Source organism: Trachypithecus francoisi, unplaced genomic scaffold (genome assembly GCF_009764315.1).
Source record: "Trachypithecus francoisi isolate TF-2019V2 unplaced genomic scaffold, Tfra_2.0 Lachesis_group8, whole genome shotgun sequence".
In the NCBI taxonomy this organism is placed as follows: domain Eukaryota; kingdom Metazoa; phylum Chordata; class Mammalia; order Primates; family Cercopithecidae; genus Trachypithecus; species Trachypithecus francoisi.
This window is the reverse complement of record NW_022681473.1, coordinates 86,257,749-86,279,682: the sequence shown is the minus strand read 5'-3', so window position 1 is coordinate 86,279,682 and position 21,934 is coordinate 86,257,749. Positions and strand designations below refer to the sequence as shown.

Here is a 21,934-nt window from a genome sequence, read left to right as displayed (position 1 = left end):
ATGAAATTTATAGTTATTCTGTACTTCAATGAGACTTCTCTCTTTTTTTTTTTTTTTTTTGAGACAGAGTGTCGCTCTGTGGCCCAGGCTGGAGTACAGTGGCGCAATCTCCGCTCACTGCAAGCTCCGCCTCCCGGGTCCATGCCATCCTCCTGCCTCAGCTTCCTGAGTAGCTGGGACTACAGGCACCCGCCACCGCGCCTGGCTAATTTTTTGTATTTTTAGTAGAGACGGGGTTTCACTGTGGTCTCCATCTCCTGACCTTGTGATCCGCCCGCCTCGGCCTCCCAAAGTGCTGGGATTACAGGCGTGAGCCACCATGCCCAGCCGAGACGTTTCATTTTTATATACTGTAATAGTACCTTTCCGTTGGCAGTTTTCATTTAGTAGGAAGACTAATTTGTACATCAGAGAATTATTTGGAACAGTGGGTCTTGCCAAGATTATAATGTGGTAATTGCATTTAAAATTGAGCTGTGCCAATGCATTGCAAAAATAATAATAAGCCTACTAAATATATAACACTGACACAGACAGTTCATCAGCTTTCTTAATTTGGAAAAAACAAACCAAATTTTCTCTTTTTTGTATGTGAAGAAAAACCTGGAGAAAGAATAATCACAGTATAAAATTGAACAGCTAATTGAGTTTTTGAAATGGTTTACTTTAATGGTGATTTAGCATTCTAAGGCACAGACCCTTAGCATTTGTTTAGCTTTTGTCTTTGAATGTAGATTCTAAATCGAAGTGCTGTAATAGCAACAAAGAAAAAAGTTATTAGTTAATACATTCTCATGGACTGTAACTGATGATGATGCCTATGAAGCCTGTAAGAAAAATTCCCTTAATCTCAATGATCTCTACAGCCACCCTATTCAGAATCAGTTGTTTCCCTACTTTGCCAATGGGAAAAGTCCAACTCAGAAATGTTAAAAAGACATGGACAAGTCACCACGACTGTGTCATAGTGACTGGGAGAAAGGGGTCGGGGGTGAAGAATACGAACAAATGTTTGAGAACTTACTAATATATCTACATTATTGACCAACATTCTACTCTGGGACATGACTGCCACAGCTACTGTGTGACATGGGTACCATTATTCTATATCCTAATGATACAATAGACTCCAGATGGAAACTCCAAGTGGACAGTTAGTAAATGGTAGCCCCAAAATTTGAAACCAAGGCTTATTTCTCCTTTTTTTTCTTGATTCCCCTGTACTTTGAATGCAAAAACATAAAAGAAACTCAAGATACATCAATTCACACTTAATAATGTATAAACGCTGAATTATGAAAAAAGCATAATCACATTCCAGCCTCAGTTTTCAGGACAACTCAAACTCTGAACATTCTTGATTTTGTCCTAGGAAGGTGCCCTTATTCTGAAATTGACGAAAATAGCCATAGGCTTTCTATCAGTCTCTTCTAAGCTTCCTGAGAGAAATGATGGCATTGACAGGGACAGCCTCCAATAGTGGTCGACAGCTATTCGCTTCCATCTCTTCTACTGCCATCACTCAAGGAAGTAAAGAAAAGCCACCTCAGTGGGCTGGAGCCTAGAGCCTTTTCTATCTCCTCCTAAGTATTAAATCATTCAAACCTAACACTATATAACAGCCATTTAGAGAACAGCACCACATTTACTTTATAGCAGCCAGAAGGATTGGGATCTATTGTATCATCATGTCAAAGTGTGGGAAAGTGAGTATTTAATGGACCAATTCTGACTTTAAAATGTTAGTGTGATTCACATCTTTGGCTGCAGCTGTAGTTGTTTCAACCTGTCTTTTCCCTAGCTGGCAAGCTTGTGCCTGATCTTAGGTTCAATCCTGGTGTCACAGCTTGCTTATGACTTGGACTTTGACCAGAATACCTGTTCATTTTCTATTTTCGCCACAGACTTCTGAAACCCAAAGTGGCTATTTACTCCTTTGGACGATGATCCTTCAACAAATCCCTTTTTAAATTTTCTCTGGCTTAGTTCTGTTTCTCTGAGAAGCTTCCATCAACTATATTTCATCAGTGACTCAATAATGTTCTATCCCATTTTGTAAACACATTATCTGACAAGCTCTGTTCATACTAGACACTTGAATAAGTTCACATGTCTCTACATAGCTCTTCTAGTGATTTCTGGCTCATTAAACCTTAACAAACCCACTTCTACATATATCAATAAAGGAAGTTTTGTCTGTAGCAATAATAGCTACAGTGAGACCAAACTTTGGAAATAAGTTATCGATCCAGGAGCTAAACCTAAATGTCATTGTGAGGGAGTTTGCAAAGTGAAAACCATAGCAATCATGGAAATGCTACAGTAGAGACAGCAAAGTTTGGACTCACAGCAGAAACTTCATTCAAACTTGGGTTCTTTTTCTCTGGTCTCACAAATTATTTCCAGAGGTTAGCCACTTAAGAAAAAATAAATCTTGTCTCACTTGCAAGTAAAGAATGTGTTATTTGACTTGAAACATAACACAAATATACCTTGGCTCAGTTTTGTTTTGTGTCTGATGAGCTTAATATTGCTCTCCTCCTTTATACAAGCCCTTCACTGATTTCATATGTGAGGTGTCCTAGCATGAAATGCTTAAATCAAACTCTGTAGTAGTGTAAATAGCAGTTTTATTGTCTCTTCCATATTATTGAAACCCCCAGCTAAACAACTAAAGCTCTGTACTAATTGCTTGTCCTGAGAGCTGGGTATTTCAGGTCTAATTCTCTTTACAACACCAGCTGGCATAGAGTATGCAAAAGCTCCTTTGGTTACTTTAACCACTTAAGTACTAATTTGGTGGCATGGAAAGCATTAGACTTTGTCCATACAGGCAGAATAAAGCAGAATATCTAGCAATTTTTCAAATTTTATCAATGTAGTAAGTCAGCTCAGTTGATGTTTCTAGTTAAAACAGATGTTTGAGTTGTCAGGATGCATTCATACAAAGTGTTTGTTAAAATAAACATTAGCTTAGCAGATTCCTTTCATTGCATCACATTCTAAACAATGAGCAAGGTGTAAACTCTGAAAATCTGTGAGCCTTGAAGAAAGTAGGCATGCATAAAAGACTATGTAGTTTTCCAAATGTGTTGTATCCACAGCCAGATTCAATACATGACAATTATATATTATATTAATGAATAAAAGAATGAGTTGTTAGTTTGTAATCATTTTAGCCTACACTTGATCCGTTAAATTTTCTATTCTTTCTGAAAGTGAATTTTATATATGTATATATTCTTCCTTGCTTATTTGGCTCTTCTTTTTACATATTTAGATATCCTACCTTGCAAATAATAACCATTTTATGTATTTATCCCTTTTAATTGGCCCTGATATTCATGTCTATTTATTTAAAATGTCACACTGGGGATTTCAGCTGAACTACTTTATTGTTATTTCTGATTAAAAAAAAAAAAGTTTGCTTTGCAGTTGCCTGTGACACAACTATCAAACCTTTCAAGCAATGTGAAAGCTGCTATAGATTGAAAAATAAATATTTTGTGGATGTCCACCACGTGCCTAATAGTTTGTTTAGATATTATGGAAACACAGCTTCACTTATCGGGAGGTGACAGTTTAATTGGAGGTAGAAAATCAACTCATGTGAAACAATTATGAAGAAGAAATGAAATGTATTGGGTGGCACAGGCTATTAGAGCCAAGGATAATAAGGTGTTAATTGTGCGACAGACAGTACGTCTCAAAGGAGTTAAGGAAGGTAGAGATCAACATGGGCTGAGGTCATCCAGGAAGACTTTCAAAACAAACCAACAATTTTTATAAGCCCCTTCTATGTTCAAAGCATTGTGAGGGCAAGAGAGAAGTGTGATCACAGAGATGAGACTTAAGCAGGATCTGAGGATGAGAAGAATACTGACTGGCCTAGAAGAGAAGGTAAATTACTATAAAATACAGAACTCGGGGAGGGGACTGGACAAGGGAGAACCATAGCTACGATAAGCAGCTTAACATTGCAGTTCTTCCTTTGAAACTGCTTAGACTGATGCAGATATGCCAGCTTGGATTTTTTAATCCATTTTGGCTCATGCTTGGTCTGCAGAATATTAGCATCCAGTTCAGAGGTTTCTCTGTCAGAGAGAGAAAAGCAGACAGTGCTGTTCTTTGGGATTTGGGAAGATGATCTAGCAGAAATGATAGATGGCACTCACTGGCATCTTTTTCTTGCAAAGAAAAGCACTTATTGAAAACAAAGGTGCCAGCCAAACTATATAATATGTGGTAATGGCAGACAGCTCAGTACACCATAGATAATCACTGAGAAGACAGTAACCAAGCTCTGAATGTTATCTGTAGGGTTGATAACATTCAGATATCAATGTTATCAACCCTACAGATTGATGACATGTAACAATGTTATATGTTAATATTTATTCTCTTTGGGTTTTGTAAAAACTCTCAAGCAACTTCATTTGATAGGCTCTCCTTTCTGTTTTAAAATCTAACATTTTAAAGTGAGTACGCATTCATGGTGCTTTCTAAATTCCATGTATGCATATTTCTATTCAAAGTCTCCTACTATGGAGACTAAGAACCAATCGTTTCTGGCTCAGAGACTCAAAGATACCTCAAAATACCTTTATTTTCCAGGCAGAAAGAATATGGGAAAAAAATATTTATTTGAAAGATAACAGGCTTTTACGTTTTAAAATAATAGTTATTAGCACTGAGGTCTAGTGCATTTTCTGATCTTTGTTTAAAGCTCCGTAGGTGATTTTGTTTTTAAGATAACATAATATCTGAAATCTTTTATTCTGTCAAGTAGCAACTGTAAAAGATTCTTGGCTGTTGTGAAGATTTTGGAAGAGAGGAGTCAATTCTTGCTATACTATCATTTCTTTAATTTGGCAGCTTTATGTCATACGTCTAGAAAGAAATTGTGTGATGCTGAATATGCCGGTGGCACACAAGTTTTTGACAGTGAGCAACCCCATTCCTATTGAAAAAAGAAAGTTTTGCCTTTGTCATGAATTCAAAGTGCTCCTTTAGTGGGATGACTCCTGTCATTTCCCTCAGGGTCCCAGAGCCGCAGAGGAGGTAGAGCACTCACTTACCAAAACATGACAGAAAAGAGCATTCATCTCTGGCACAAGCAATGCAACGCATCTCTTGGTAGGGGGTGCAGTGGGCAGATGTGCTGCCTTGTGTAAAACAGATTTTACTGCTGTTTATAATTCTCTCTTCAGCTCAAACCCGCAGCTTTCTGTTATGACTGTGATATAGCAGCAAGGGGTTATACTCAGTACTGAATGCTTGAAATGATGTGAAGTCTTTCAGTGTAAACCAGGGTTTTGAAGAAAGATGCCTTTTTAATTGATTTGGATTCCTTTTAAAAATAAACCCCTTTTAAAAATTGAGAGGTCTCAATCCCCTTAGAACACAGAAATTTAGAGAATTAATAAGGAATAGATGACCACCAGGGCCAGCCCCCCTTTACAAATAAGAAGCCAAACCTAAGGAAAGTAATTACTGGCCCAGGGTCACATAGAAGTTTACTGGCAGAATGAAGTGAGTCTAAAATCAAGGTCTCCTGACTTTCAGTTCAAAAGAGTCAAAAGAGTAATAGAAGAGGAAATCATTCCTCTAGATCAGGGGTCAGCAAACTTGTTCTATAAAAGGCGGAGAGTAAATATTTTAGGCTTTGGGGGCCATATGACTACTGGCAGCTACTCAGCTACTCAGCTTTGTCCTTGGAGCCCAAAAGCAGCCATAGACAATATGTAAACAAAAGAGTGTGTCTATGTTCCAATAAAACTTTATTTATAAAAATAGCCTGCAGGCCAGATTTGGCCCTTGAGTCATAGTTTGCTGATGTTTGCTGTGGATCTAAAGGAGAAAATAAGCATGGAAGTCTCGTTGGGAGCTTCTTTATGAGCCACATCCCAAACTTGGTCTGTCATGGAGAATGTCAATTTTTCATAGTTCCAGAGGGTGCTATTAATTAGCTAAAATTGCTCTGACTCAGGCAAAAGTGACCCTTTTTATAGCTTTCTTGAGAAAAGGTTGTTTATGAGAATTTCAAAGTATTGAAGAGTCATTTTTCAGGATTGTCTTTATATCACCATTGTTCCACTTAAATGTGGAAGATTTATGTTTCTATACTCCTTTCAGAAGTTGAATGCATTCACAACAGGGGTGTTCTATTATCAGTGTTAGATATTGTTCACTTATCTCTTAAAAAATTTAAGTATGTATGTTTTTTTCAGAAGCAACTTTTAAAAATTGAGAGGTCTACGTTTTTTCAATTCCAGAGTTGTGGCTTAACAGCAGTTAAAAAATGTAAATGAAGTTAAGTTTTTCTGAAAGGCCACCATATTTGTACAGCAAAATTCCTCTTGGACCATAAAGAAAGCTTGAAGGTGTTTTTTTAATTTTGCAAGTATGTGCATGTATATGTGTGTTTGTGTGTGTGTGAGAAGGACAGGGAGACATAGATAGAAAAAGAGACAGGGAGACAGAAAGAGAGGGAGAGACATCTCTGGGTGTGAGTCAGACGGAATACCTACATTGGTGACTGACTGTCCTGGAATTAAAATCTGTTATCCCATTTTTAAAATGTATTTATTTGTTTATTTTTATTTATTTATTTTTTGAGATGGAGTTTCGCTCTTGTTGCCCAGGCTGGAGTGCAATGGTATGATCTTGGCTCACTGCAACCTCCGCCTCCCAGGTTCAAGCAATTCTTCTGCCTCTGCCTCCCAAGTAGCTGGAATTACAGGCATGTGCCACCATACCTGGCTAATTTTGTATTTTTAGTAGAGACAGGGTTTCTCCATGTTGGTCAGGCTGGTCTCAAACTCCCGACCTCAGATGACCCACCCGCCTCAGCCTCCCCAAGTGCCGGGATTACAGGCGTGAGCCACCGCGCCCGGCTTTATTATCCCATTTTAACTGCTTGATGTGTTCAATGTCTCAAGGCATATTGGAGTTAAATCAGTGTACCCTCACTTGGGCACACTTACAGGGTTCTGCTATTCCATATGCTTATATGTTTGAAAAGTGATCCTGTAGGAAGTATATTGTTTTTGCCAGTCTCAATCTAGAAGCAAGACTTAAATACGGGATGGAAAGATATAGGATGGAGACAGTGCTGACTGAGGCAAGGAATGGAGAGAGGGCTGGATTTCTAATTTTGGAGACCCTCCTGGCCACCACTTCTTCTGAGCAGATGCAGACTACTTCTTCCTGCTTCTTCTGTTTCATCTCTTCCCTCTTGTTCTTCTTCATTCACTTCACTCCTCTTTCGAACACTGAATACCAACTACATGGCAGGTGAAAGAGGTGGTGTGTCACAACTGGCGTAGGAGAAAATCATTTTGTTTTCTATTTCCTTCATCTCCCATATGCCAAGGTATATAAAGAATGGGGGTCAGGCATGGTAGCTCATGCCTGTAATCCCAGCACTTTGGGAGGTGGAGGCAGGAAGATAGCTTGAAACTAGGAGTTTGAGACCAGCCTGGGCAGCATAGCAAGACCCCTGTCTCTACAAAAAATTTAAAAATTAGCTGGATGTGGTGTTGTACACCTATTGTCCTGGCTGCTAAGGTGGCTGAGGCGGGAGGATCGATTGAGTCTAGGTGGTTGAGCCTGCAGTAAGCTATGACCACACCACTGTACTCCAGCCTGGGTAACAGAGTAAGACCCTGTATCTTAAAAGAAAAAAAAAAAAAGAATTTAAGAGTAGGGAAAGCACATGAATGTCTAATTTTTTTCCTAATATAAATGTTGTATTTTTAAAGATAATACTTTTATCTATCTGTGAAGATTGTTTTTTAGAGTAAATGAAATAAAAATTATTTAAAAGTTTCTTTTACTAGGTATTATTTAGTAAAGCCTCCTTTCCTGTGGTCATTTTAGTCTCTAGAATAAATTCCAGTATCGGTATAATAAATAATTTATTGTATTCTAGCACTCAAACTTGCTTTTCTATTGGCAACAGATAGTTTTTTCTTCATTTGCTTTAAAAGTTTGTATAAATGTTCTCATTGCATTGATAACAGCTTTTAAAAATTGGTCTTAAGAGCAAATAATTAGAGTGTTAATATCTTTATTCTCAAACTAGACACATGATAGGATATTGGGGATTCATTTTATTTTATTTTGTTTTACTCATGCTCACAGATTAGGGCTTAAATAAGAAGGCTGATTTCTTACTTTTCTAGTCAATTTCCAGGTTTGATTTTGAAGGAAGTGAGGGAGTATGTTGGCCCAATTTGTGGTTCTAATACTTCAGCAATGTGGTCCAGCATGCTGGCCTCCATATCTGTGGACCCACATCCTCCTCTTAGAAACGCCCTCCTTTTCTTTCCACACACTCACATCCTACCCAGACATCAAGTTCCCTCTTAACACCATAGGTCTTTAGGAAGCTCTCCTTGGATAACTGCCCACCACAATGATCCTTATTCTCTCGGAATTTCTGTAGCACTTTTAGTTTATGCCAAACAATTTCTCACTTAATTATATGTTATCTTGGATCACTCTCTAGTGGTTTAAAGCATAGTGTTATGCACATAATCTGTGCAGCCGTTTGAAGAAGAGGCATGTGGCTCATGGAGGAGCCAAATATGTGATGCTCAGGGAAGACCATAAGTACCCATAGGGAGGAATCATCTTGGGGGGATCTAAATTTGCCCCTCAGACTCACAAGCACAGTGATGTGAATAGCAGGATACATGTTGCTACCTCAGCGAGAGGCAAACTCATCTTCCTCGGATTCATCTGATAGATTCTAACTTATTAGTTTTCAATATAAAATATACCTGTTTAGCATAACTAGATACCCACGTCCTCAGGCTAATTTTTCAGGTATCTTGAGGTGAGCTCTGTAAAAGTTTAGTTAGAGGCATCAGAACTCTTGGTGAGCGTGGAATCAAGGCAAAAGCGACTAGTCAAGTGAATCACATGTTTAAGGATTAGAGCAAGAAGATTGGTGACACATTTTTTAACCTAAGGATATTCCTGCCCACAGGACTGGGTAGGTAGTGTCCTTCTGTACGATGAGCTTGGATAGTGGACAGTGCTTCCTTGGATGCTTACTGGCCTGGCAAAGTGCTTACTCGGAGGATTACTCTGCAGCTCTCTGAATTACTCTGCAGTTCCCATGAGTGACCAACTCTCTTTCCAACTCATACATTTGTTTTTCATAAGGTCTTAAATACAGTTGGCAGTTCCCAGTCAAGTCCTTTACTTTCAGTTGAGTTTTACAAAAATCCCTCTCTTGTATGTAGAGCAGTCTAATTTCTGCCATTCCCAAGTCCTCAGGGTGCGTCTCACTGTTGTCTTCCTTTACATCCTACAGTAGGTACCACTAAGTATTATGTGATTGATTATCTCCCAGCTCCAGTATAAAATCCTTAATGGCAAAGGCTACACAAGCATTTATTTTATCCCACACTTATGAAACAAGCATATTTAGCATCTACTATATTTCAGTATTATTCAAGTTAATAGAAATACAGAGATGAATACAACACATTTCCTTTCTGTAGAGACTTTACATCTTTTTTTTTTTTTTTTTTTTTTGAGAGGGAGTCTCGCTCTGTGGCACAGGCTGGAGTGCAGTGGCGCGATCTCGGCTCACTGCAAGCTCCGCCTCCCGGGTTCAGGCCATTCTCCTGCCTCAGCCTCCCGAGTAGCTGGGACTATAGGCGCCCGCCACCTCGCCTGGCTAATTTTTTGTATTTTTAGTACAGACGGGGTTTCACTGTGTTAGCCAGGATGGTCTCGACCTCCTGACCTCGTGATCCGCCCTCCTCAGCCTCCCAAAGTGCTGGGATTAGAAGCATGAGCCACCGTGACCGGCCCTTTTTTTTTTTTTTTTTTTTTTTTTTTTTTTTTTTTGAGACGGAGTCTCACTCTGTCACCCAGGCTGGAGTGCAGTGGCATAATCTCGGCTCACTGCAAGCCCCGCCTCCCAGGTTCATGCCATTCTCCTGCTTCAGCCTCCCCAGTAGCCGGGACTGCAGGTGCCCGCCACCACGCCCGGCTAATTTTTTGTATTTTTAGTAGAGAGAGAGATTCACCGTTTTAGCCAGGATGGTCTCGATCTCCTGACCTCGTGATCTGCCGCCTCAGCCTCCCAAAGTGCTGGGGTTACAGACGTGAGCCACCACGCCCGGCCGAGACTTTACATTTAAAAACAGGTGTGTAAAACAAGTACAATAAAGTGTTTGGGGAATTGTGAGGGCTACAAATGGTGATACACTAAATAGGAAATAATTTTACCTGTGGGAAGCAGGAGAGTTTTTATATAAAGAGAAATATATTGATTAAAACCCCGTATATATGGGCCAGGCACAGTGGCTCACGCTTGTAATCCCAGCACTTTGGGAGGCCGAGGCGGGCAGATCAGGAGGTCAGGAGATTGAGACCACCTTGGGTAACATGGTGAAACCCCGTCTCTACTAAAAAATAGAAAAAAATTAGCCAGTCATGGTGGCGGGCGCCTGTAGTCCCAGCTACTCGGGAGGCTGGGGCAGAAGAATGGCGTGGAGGCGGAGTCCCAGGAGGCGGAGCTTGCAGTGAGCAGAGGTCGCGCCACTGCACTCCAGTCTGGGCGACAAGAGCAAGACTCTGTCTCTAAAAAAATAAATAAATAAAAATAAATAAAACCCCGTATATATACTTTTTTGCTTATAAATTATTTTTATACCAATCCAGATTATTCAAATCTTGACCTCTTTCTCATTCACATCTATTGGCTTGTCATTAAATACTCATGCCTAGTCTAAGTTTGGAATGAAAATGTCACAAGACATATCTTTCACTATTCCCTGATTTACTAAACATGGAAATGTAGCTCAGGACCTGAGCATTTAGTCATCTCATGTGAGCATGGAGGACATTAAAAAAGGAAGGAAATGCAGAAGTGCGTATAATGATCTCTGACAACACCGCTATTTGGGTAGAGAAGTAGGGTTTTAATTAGCCAGACAAGTGTCAGATACATTCTACACACATCACAGCACATTAGGCTTAGTATTGTTCCCTCATTTCCTGAGGACCATTTCCAAAGATAGGTATGGATGAAATCAGAGAACGTTGGGACTCTATAGGTCTCAGATTGGCCAGAACAGAATCAACATAATCTGATGTGGACTGTCCTGGAAATCAGGAAACCCAATAGGCAGTCATCCCTACATACGTTTTAGTAAATTATTCAACATTTCTATATATTCATTTACCCATTTGAAGAAAGGGAGCTAGTCTTCAACTCTGAATATAGGATGCTGTAAAGTAGGTAAGATACAACCTTGTTCTTCCAACGTTTCAGCTACTTCATTTTCCTAAGTCAAAAAGAACTGTGTATAAATCATTGAAAAAAGAATATGTATAAATTCCTAAAAGAACAGTAAGTGAAGTAATGCATTTAAATTGAGAATCAAGATGTACAAATATGTATAAATATATACAAATATTTGAACGAGCAAAACATATAAATCTTTGAAAGAGCTATTAATGAATTTTGATGTATTTTTATAAACTGAAAATTTTTGCACAAATGTTGTCATCATCATACTCATATTCTATCCTAGACTATTCTAGACTAGCCAGGTCTATCCATATTCATCATTCCATATTCTAAAGAGCTCAGGATTTTCTTTCTAAAAATGGGACCAGGGACAGTCATATTGTGGGAAATTTTTCATTAAACATCCCATGTTTCGTTAAACTTTTTTTTTTTCTTAAAGCTATTTCAATTTTCAAGTTATCCTACTGAGGATAACAATCTGAAAAACTTAACAACTGGTGTTAAGCTTAATAATAATATTTGCATACCAAACATAGTACTTTTCTATGTAAGAAAAAGTTTCACTGGTTCTAGGATACCAAAATACTGCAAATTGATTTCTGTTTTCCATATCCACACCCACCTTCCTGCTTTTGATATCTGTCTGGTATTTTGCAAGACAGAATATTATGTGAGAGTGGACACCAAGCAATGATATTTCTCTGCAGCCCAAAGAGTCTACAATTTCCTCAAAAAGTGAGTAATTTAAAATTTATGATATTGCCAGTTCTGCTTTTATTCTGGTATAATGGAATGAAGTACTCTTTCAGATTTTTATTCTCTATTGGTTTGAAGAAAACATTTAGAAATTCTTACGTGAATCAATCGATATGTAATCAAGGCACCACGGTAGCTTCTGGGGAGATCATGTGACTACATTTCTGTATCTAGGATGCTTGCAATCTGGTTAGAAAGACTAGCCACATTGTGAGAAATGCTTTACAACATGACACATGAGGTGGTATCTGGTAAGGGATCCTCTAGGTAGGTAGAGAGTGAAGATTCAGAGGGCTTCTTGGGGCTCCAGGGGTGTGGAAGGCCTTGGGGGAAGAGAGGGAACCTCTGCAGGATCTCACCAATTGTTTTCAGAAGAAAATTAATTAGAAAATACCCTTATGTATAATTGCTGTTCTAGAATATGGTTACAATTTACTTCTTTAAATGTTTAACAACATTTTAAATTATGTATTGTTTGCTTTTTGTCATTCATTCATCTCTTGGTGGTTTGGGGTGTGATTTGTGTTTTTCTCCTCTCTTGACTTATCTGAGAAATTCTGGCACTAGGCAGGTTTGGGATGTTTTTGTTCAGACATTCTTAAGTTATTTGGTAAGAAGAAAGGCTTTGTTGCATTTTTCTGCTGAGAAACAACTTTCTTTTTCTTTGTTTCAACCCTGAACTTCGTAAAAGCTCTTTATTTCTATAGATTGTTCTACAAAGCTATGCCTCTGGAGGTGAGAGACTAGGGAACATTTTTTTTGTTCAAGTAGAAGTAGCCACATTTTCAGAAAACAACTAATAAATTTAAAATATGTCAAAAGATAACTTTACAAGAGACTGCGTGAACATAGATATATAAAGGAGAGCCTGGTGCTCTCAATACCCATGTCTGCAGGCCTCAAAATTGCTTATGAAGTCTAGAAACCATGGCCATCTGCCAGCCAGAGGCAACATCACCACAATGGAATTCACAGTTACTCTGTTAAGACTTTATAAATACAGTGAGGGTCCAGGAGCCAGGACCTTCAGGCGCATGAGGCTTGTCTGGTCTGGTCTGGCCGACTGAGCAAGGAAACCCTGTCCTTGAATGAAGACTTCCTTAGCTTCAATGACTAAATGTTTGTTCCCAAAAGTAAAATGTCCCAATGGAAGGGGGACAGTGGCCATCTCCTTATTTTATTTATTTATTTTTAACCAAGCACTCTACTAGTTGTGGCAGGAAGTCATCCTGAGAGGAAAGTCAAGGTGTATGTACTTGGTTGGCTTGGGGAGAGTGTTTGGAAGTTGGGAAAGTGGAGCCATTTTTGAGTGTGACTTCATTTCTCTTCTGGCCTAGCTCTATACAGTGTCATATCCTGGGAACTGGGTGCTAGCATGAAGGAGAAAAGCAAGATAAATTAAAGAGCTGTACCTCTAGATAGTAATAGGAAACCAAGAATTCAGCCTGGTGATGGCTGGAGGGAGTGATTGAAGTTAGCTGATGCCGGGGGAGTGAGCCAGGCAGCAGAAGTGACTGGAAACCCGATGTGACCAAGACTGGGCTGTCCAGAAGCTTAGCAGAGATAGACTCAATCAGTACTTTCTCTCCTACCTTCCTGAACAAGAAGAAAAAATATTAGAGAATTGAGTTTGTAATGTTCCTTTTTCTTCCCCCCTAGGCTGGAGTGCAGTGGCACTGTCTCAGCTCACTCCAGCCTCAACCTCCCAGGTTCAAGTGATTCTTCCACCTCAGTCCACTGAGTGGCTAGGACTACAGGTGTGCACCACCACACTCCACTATTTTTGTAGGTTTTGTAGAGACAGGGGTCTCACTTTGTTGCCCAGGCCAGTCTCAAACTTCTGGGCAGAAGCAATCCACTTGCCTTGGCCTCCCAAATTGCTGGGATTACAGGCATGAGCCACTGCTCCTGGCCGAATTTGTAATGATTTCATTCAATGGAGACAGAGACATTAATAATAACAGGAGCAACAACAATGAACACTTATTCTGTGCCAGGTGTTAAGCAAAACACATTGTATGCCTTTTCTCATGTAAACTTACAGTAACCACATGAGGAAACTACTATTATTATTTCCATTTTACCCATGAGAAAACTCAATGAGTCTCAGAGAGAAGCAAAGTATGTCAAAAGTCACATAACTGGATAGTGAGATGATGGTGTTTGTACTGAAATATGTTTAACTTCAGAGCTCATGCTCTGAACACATACTATACTGCTCATTTATTCATTTATTCACATATATATTGTGCAACTACAGTGTGCCAGGCACTGGGCTGAAACAGGAGGATGAGAGAACCACTCCCTGCATTCTTGGCATGAAACTTACAGTATAGCTGTGAATGAGACATATTTATGAAATAATCACATAAATGTATAGCTGTGAACTGTGAAAAGCGATATTAAGGAATGGATTAGTACAAGATAACGCGTAGGTATTAGGGTAAGTATACACCTATTAGAAGGAAACTATGAACTATAATAAGTGATATTAAGGAAAGGTTTATAGAGTCAGAACACTTGATATAATTTTAGAGAATCAAGGAGAACTTCCCTAAGAAAGGGGCACATGCTTTCAGATCTAAAGGATTAACATGATAGCTAAGCAGAGAGAACTTGCTGGGTAGGGAAAGGCTAGCAGGTACAAAGGCCCCAAGGTAGGAGTCAGCTTGACACGTTACTGATTCTGTGAATACTTATTGAGGCATAGTGTAGCTACCGGTTTGTCACTTTTGTTGTATTTCATATTCCTCCATTGGACTTAACATTTTTTACTGTTTCCCTAAAGAATTGATGTGAAGATATTCTCACTATTTTGTGCAGTTTTGATTTGTTTTCTGCTAATTTTATCTGATGAATTTAAAGTTTTTAGGGGAATAAGGGCTACATCTGTCATTGTTGTATCATAGTTTCTAAGATGGCATGCAGTTTAGGTACTTAAGCGCATTTTTATAGTAAAGAATAAGAAGAAGAATAAATGCCAATTCAGTGACTAATAGAATTTAGTTGCTTTTAGCTGATATGCTCAATTAAGAATTGACATTGCCTGTAAAAATCTTATCTTTATATATAATATAAGCTAGGAAATAGATTCATTTCTAACTTTTGCTAAGTGAAGCATTTTAATATTCCTTGAAACTAAATGGAAAATTTTCCAAAGTAATGCTTGGCAGTTTGGCATGTAGAGAAAAAAAATCTTTCCTCTAGAGCAGCTTTTCCAGGGAACAGATTAGAATTAATTAGGGGATGTTTTACTAATAGAATATTTTTCTTCCCATTAATGTCACTGTCCTTCATCCCTGAGGATGACATTATTGGCAGTGATTGCTCTTATGTGTGAGAGACTATAGACAGGCCATTGTATAGAATTCCATTTGTCACACAACCTGAGACCACTGTCTTTAGTTTAAAAGCCTGAGGCTGTTTGTCAGGTCTAGCATTGTTTGGGACCTTACCTGCTAAAACTGTAATTGGCCCAGAGTCTTTTCTTGAATTCCACCCAAATTCTTTCTCTGTGACACAAAATTATTCTTAAATAACTTTTTGAGCAATAAAGGCTTCTCAGATTCAAGCCCTATGCTATCTGTGGTGGGGAACACTAGGATATTGAGCCTTTAAAAACATGCACCATACCTTATTTGTCTTTGTATTTCTAAGATGTAGCATAGTGATTGGCTGATAGGAGATAATTTAATACATATTTGCTAAATATATAATTAATTGAATGAATGGCAATCAACTGAAGGTGGGTTCCAGATTATAATTTTTGATAACCAGCTCAAATTTCCTTGCTACCTTTGGTAGCATAGATCATTAATCTATGATTAATGATCATAGATTTAAAACTATGAGTAGTTGGCCGGGCGCAGTGGCTCATGCCTGTAGTTCCAGCACTTTGGGAGGCTGAGGCGGGCGAATCACAAGGTCAGGAGATCTAGACCATCCTGGCTAACATGGTGAAACCCCATCTCTACTAAAAAAAAAAAATTAAAAAAAGAAATATTTGCTGGGCGTTGTGGCAGGCGCCTGTAGTCCCAGCTACTCGGGAGGCTGAGGCAGGAGAATGGCGTGAACCCGGGAGACAGAGCTTGCAGTGAGCCGAGATCGTGCCACTGGACTCCCGTCTGAGCGACAGAGCAAGACTCCGTCTCAAACACAAAAAACTATGAATAACTACAATGAGAATGCTTATACTATCTCTATACAATCTGTATTGGTTACCTTTTTTTTTTTTTTGAAATGGTGTCTCACTCTGTTGCCCAGGCTGGAGTGCAGTTGCTCGTTTTTGGCTCTCTGCCGCCTCGGCCTCCCAGATTCAAGTGATTCTCCTGCCTCAGCCTCCGAAGTAGCTGGGACTACAGGTGCCCACCACCACGCCCAGCTAATTTTTGTATTTTTTAGTAGAGACAGGATTTCACCATGTTGCTCAGGCTAGTCTTGAACTTGTGACCTCAAATGATCCACCCACCTCGGCCTTCCAAAGTGCTGGGATTACAGGTGTGAACCACCATGCCTGGCCATGGCTATTAATCTGAATAATGAATTATCTCAAAATTAATTAACATTTATTACTACATATGGTTTCTAAGAGTCAGGAATCAGAGAGCAACTTAGCTGGGTGGTTCTGGTACAAGGTCTCTTCTGAGGTTTCAGTCAAGCTCTATGCTGCAGCTGCTATCATCTAAAGCATGAACAGAGCTGGAAGATCTGCTTCCAAAGGCTGCTGACAGGCGACCCCATCATGTGAACCTCTCTGTAGGGCAGCTTAATTGTCCTCTTGACATAGTGACTGGCTTCTCTATAGCAAGTGATCAAAGAGAGAAAGCAGAGTAAGCTGCATGGTCTTTTATGACCTAGTTCCCAAGTTGCACACCATACTTCCTTCCATTCTATTTCGTTCCTTAGAAGCTGGTCACTGAGTCAAGCCTGCACTCAGGAGGAAGGTAGTTTCCACCTTTTCTGAAAAGAGGAATAGCAAAGAATTTGTAGACATTTGAAAACACTAACATACCTAAATATTGAAACTCCCCCAGAGTATTTACATGAATTGCATATTTTTTAAAGTAGTGCAGTGTATCACAGTGTTCAATTTGTCAATAAGCAGTGCTTTTAGACAAAGTGCTTTTCCTGGAAATTAGCTAACTGTCTTAAAGTATAAATAATGTCATTTTGAAAAAAAACAAAAATGCTTGTACTCGTGAAAACAAGAATCAACAGTACTTGAAGAATCCAAATAATGACCTAATTTTGTTTTTATTTTCTTTTTATTCCTCTGAAGTAGATTCAACAAATTCAATTAAAAAACATTGCATGCATCTCCTTTGTGCCAAGTACTATGTCATGCGCTCTGGGAAGGGGATCCACTTATGCAGAGGTGACAAAGATATAACCTATCCCAAAGAAGCTGAGAGTATAACAGAGATGATGGACACATACACAAAACTTAATATGATACGAAGCTCACTGTAATGAGTTTTGTGAGAGAGCTACAGAGGAGATGTTATGGGGGCACAAGGAGAAGAAAGTTAATTAACGTTGGAAGATGAGAAGACATCTTGGAAGAACTTGAACTGGGCCTTGGAAGAAGAACTGCCATTCAAATAGGTAGAATTGTGGTAGCAAAGGCATAGAGGTAGGAAAGTGTAGATCTCCAGGGACAATAGTCATGGGGTTAGGGCACTGTTGGAATTTAAGGTTGGAAGGATATATTGGAGCCCCTTGAATGCCATAACAAGGCACACCTTGGGCAGTGGAGAGTTATCAGAGTGTTTGAAAAGGAGGGTTATTGAGTAAATAAATAGACTGGTACATTAGGAATTTTAAAATGTGGATCATTGTAATACTAATAACTATTTTATATCTACTATCTACTAAGTAATTTACATGTATTATCTTGTCCTCACTGCAAACCTTCTGGGTGTAGGTGCTTTCAGTGCCATTTTACTGATAAAGAAACTGAGGCTTCAATAGTTTAAATAAATCACCCTGTTAGTGAGTGGCAGAATGACAGTTCAAATCTAGGGTTGTCTAACTCCAAAGATAATATAAAATAATGTATCTCTCTTTTCCCTTCTGCGTAAAATATGGGAGCATATTACATCATACACATAGATTGTCAAAAAATACTTTGGGAAACTGATTATAATATCAATTCAGTGCTCCTGTCCCTTACACTTTTATCCCTATCTGTAAAACAAACTACAGATTGAGACAGTACATTCCATAGCTTGGGAAAAAACCCAATTCTGTTGGACCTAAACTAATCATCGTAAGGCAGTAGTTCAGAAGAACAGTACTACTGTAAGCCTCAAAAAGAGGAATTACCTGGGTATGGCGGGTGGGAGCAGAGAGAGGATCAGAAAAAAATACCTATCGAGTTCTGTGCTTTTTACTGGGATGATGAAATTATCTGTACAACAAATCTCTGTGACACACACTTTGTATATAACACAAACCTGCACATAAACCTAAAATAAAAGTTAAAAAAAATGACAACCAAAACAAACAAAAAAGAAAATACCTAGTCGGATCTACCCTAATATTTTTAGGACTTAGGGCAAGACAAATGAAGGGCCTACATACTATATGTCTAAATATTAGACATTATAAATAGGCTAACAAATGGTTAAGTAAAATATGCTTTGTCTTTCTACCTTGCCAAATAAATGTCGATAATGACAAAATTGAAAAATATGTGGAAAGCTATCATTCTTGAAGTCAACAAAATGTCCATGATGACTGTAATCATTCTTGTGTACATCTGGATATTCTGTTGAGGGGTTGGTGACGTTTCCATGAGTAATAAAATTAGGTCATACATAATTAATATATTATTACTTAATCTATAAAATTTATTTTTGCTTTCATTTCTGCAATTCCCTAATTATATTGTTATAATGACCATTTTCATATAACGTGTCTTCTATTGACAGTAATGATCTAAACGTTAGATTCTAAAGTACTAAAAATGAAGTGTAATATTAAAGTATACACAATTTGAATTTATTTTCATCAAAAATGTAAATTAAAGTAAACATAAAAATCAAAAACTAAAAGTTAGCTTTTGTGCTACTAAAAGTTTTCTTCTAATATCTTCAATTTTCTGGGAAAAAAGGCAAAATTCAAGGTATAACTAATGCATATAACATATAAATAATTATTTAAATGAAACTGAAATTGTAATTTTTTAAAATTGAAATCATATTAAATATTTTTATAAAAATAAAACTAGCAGTAATTCTAGTGTTCAATGGTGATCCAATTACCAAAGAATCTCTATCACACAGGTCACTACTAGACCTGCATATATTTAACTTTAAGGGCCATAGGAATTGTTTAATATTACAAAATGTTCTTTGGCCACAATTTGCAACTTTTGGGGTTATCACGGTAATAGGTGAGTACTTCTGGAGCGTTGAATTAGAACATGAAAAGAAGTAGCAAAATGGAAGCTTGGCACTCCTGGGAAATGATACCTCATTATCCCTTGCATTCATGCTGAGAGGAAAGACTTGACAAGTTAATTAATTTGTCTTTTTCTTACCTAAGTGCTTCTGCTGCTCAACTCCTCCCTGCTCTCCAAAGAAGTGTCCTTCTCTGACATGGGCAGCATCACCATCCAGCCTCAAAAGAAGCCACCTTGGGCTTCCAAGACACAAAGCAGGGGATATGGAGAAGTGTCTGCACTAGAGCCTGGATGGTGCTACTCACAACAGTGAGCGTTCAGGGTGACTGCTAGTGCCGTGCAGTGCTGAGTGTCACATTCCATGTGACCACATGTCCTTTAATAAACATATTCAGCGTGCACTTATGGAACTCATGACTTCTAAAGCACAAGGCCTATGCTTCAAGCGTAGTGCTATGCCTGAGCAGCATTTGTAAGCCTTCAGTCTGGAACAGTGGGATTACCTACAGGCTCAGCTGATGGACCCGGATGATATTGGAAGAGAGGCTGCCAGCCTGAAGACTTACCTGGAAACATTCTTCTCCTTGGTCTGGTTTTAATAAAATCACCAGATTCTACTAGAAGGAAACCAAAGATTACAAAGGTCCAAATTAGTATATGACAAAGTAGAAACGGAAACTGGGAGGAAATGAGGTGAAACACGGGGATGATGTATTGGAAATAGGGAATAAAAACCAGTACAGAATAGAAACACCTGAAAGCAGTTTTGGAAACTCCACATGCTCCTGCTGTACCAAGACCTGGTCCTATGTGTGCTGACCTTGTTCTTCTGCTCACATCTGCAAATATAGCAACATTTTAGCTGTTTTCTATTAACACTGAAGTACTCTGAGAGCTTGGAAATTTTCAAATGCGAAATCAGGCCCAGAGAACAGTAAAAAAAAAAAAAAAAAATTGACTGAACTGCCGCTCACATCTTCCCTATACTGTGCAGAAGCAAAGAGCTTTGATTTTGGTTTTGTGGTTGAAGGCAACTACTATGAAACTTCTTAAGTGGTTCATAGTTATCCATATTTTATCCTTATAATTGAAACAATATTTCCTGCTTTCCCCAGAGTAATAATTTTAAAGGTGGGGTCTCTAACCTCGGGTACAGCCTGGCCTCCACAGTGTTACACTGTTTCCAAAATGACAGGGGATACAAAACAGATGGGTCACACTGCAGGCTGCAGAAGTGGGATTTTGTTCATGAAGACAAACCCCACACTACAGGAAAGGCCCAGGGCTATCTCTGAGTCTTGATAGGTTTGGAATGACTTTAAAGTTATTAATCAAGAAGTGGATAGGTGGAAACTTGGGAACATGTTCTTCTCTGTGGTTAACAGTGGGGACAGCAAGGCTGATTGCTTTAAGTCTAAACAATCAGAAACTGTAAACTCTGTCACCCAAACTTCCAGTTTATGTCACTGGCTTTCTGGGGGCTGCATTACAGTGTTGTGGTAAAATTATTATTTATTAATGACCATAGTGTTAATAACACTATATACTGTGAACTTACAGTAATATATCTCCTCAGTGCTCAATAAATACTTGTTGAATAAATACTTTTTAATTAATTGGCTCAATCAATGCCCGTTGAATACCTGTTATGAAAAAGGCACTGGGTACTGATTCAGAATGAATTTGTTTCAGCCAGAGTCTTCCAAGAGATTACAGTTTTACAGATAATATGCTGATGAATGAACGACCCAGAAAATCATACTCCTTTCAGTTTGATGATGCTTTTTTTTTTTTTCACTTTTTATATAAAAAGATTTTGAATTTGCTATTTGGAAAAATCCAGCAGAGGATTCAGAGGATGTATTTGAAACTTGTAGTTTTTGAAATCTATGTCTGACTATTAAGGAAATTGTACTTTTTTCCAAGTTACTCTATTACCTATAATACAACCAGAAATAAAATGTTAAAAACCCAAGCTCATGCATACCCCAGGATGACAAAAAAAAAAAAAAATCTGCATTTATAAGAACACTACATTGCATTTTGTAAAAACTTACAAAGAAGATAAATAATATGTATGACTCCAGATTGCAGTAAACAGACTCCCACTTAGCTTAGCTTTTAAGTTATGCAACTTCCTCACTGATGACTTAGAAAAAAATAAAGAGGCAGCAAATAGTCAATAAAGAGTAAGGCAGGAAGCATGTGGTGACTCTGAGTCCCAGGAGGGCTCACCATGTCCGGTGCCACTAGGGAAACAAATCTCTAAGGCAGTTGAAATTTTCCTGCATCTCACATAATCCCAAGCAGAGCAGAAGGCAGTGGCTTAAATCTGCAGGTTTAAAGGAGCACAGAGAAAGAGAAAGAATGAAATCTGTACCCTAAGAGAGTGAAGGAGGGTCACTCATTTGTTTAAAGCAGTGTCCCCCACCCCCTTCTCCAGACAGCAAGGAATTTGGAGCCCCTGTCAACTCTCAGGCAAAGATCCTTCGATC

At 38.6% G+C, this 21,934-nt stretch overlaps 1 protein-coding gene and 1 long non-coding RNA gene across 5 annotated transcripts in view; both read left to right on the top strand.

Moving 5' to 3' along the window:
• Positions 1-21,934, top strand: part of MAML2 (mastermind like transcriptional coactivator 2) — a 376,279-nt gene that overhangs the window by 103,790 nt on the left and 250,555 nt on the right. The window lies entirely within an intron of this gene.
• Positions 305-21,452, top strand: LOC117079908. Its single transcript, XR_004435651.1, has 2 exons — positions 305-3,900; positions 19,583-21,452. It is a non-coding gene; the product is annotated as an uncharacterized LOC117079908 (long non-coding RNA).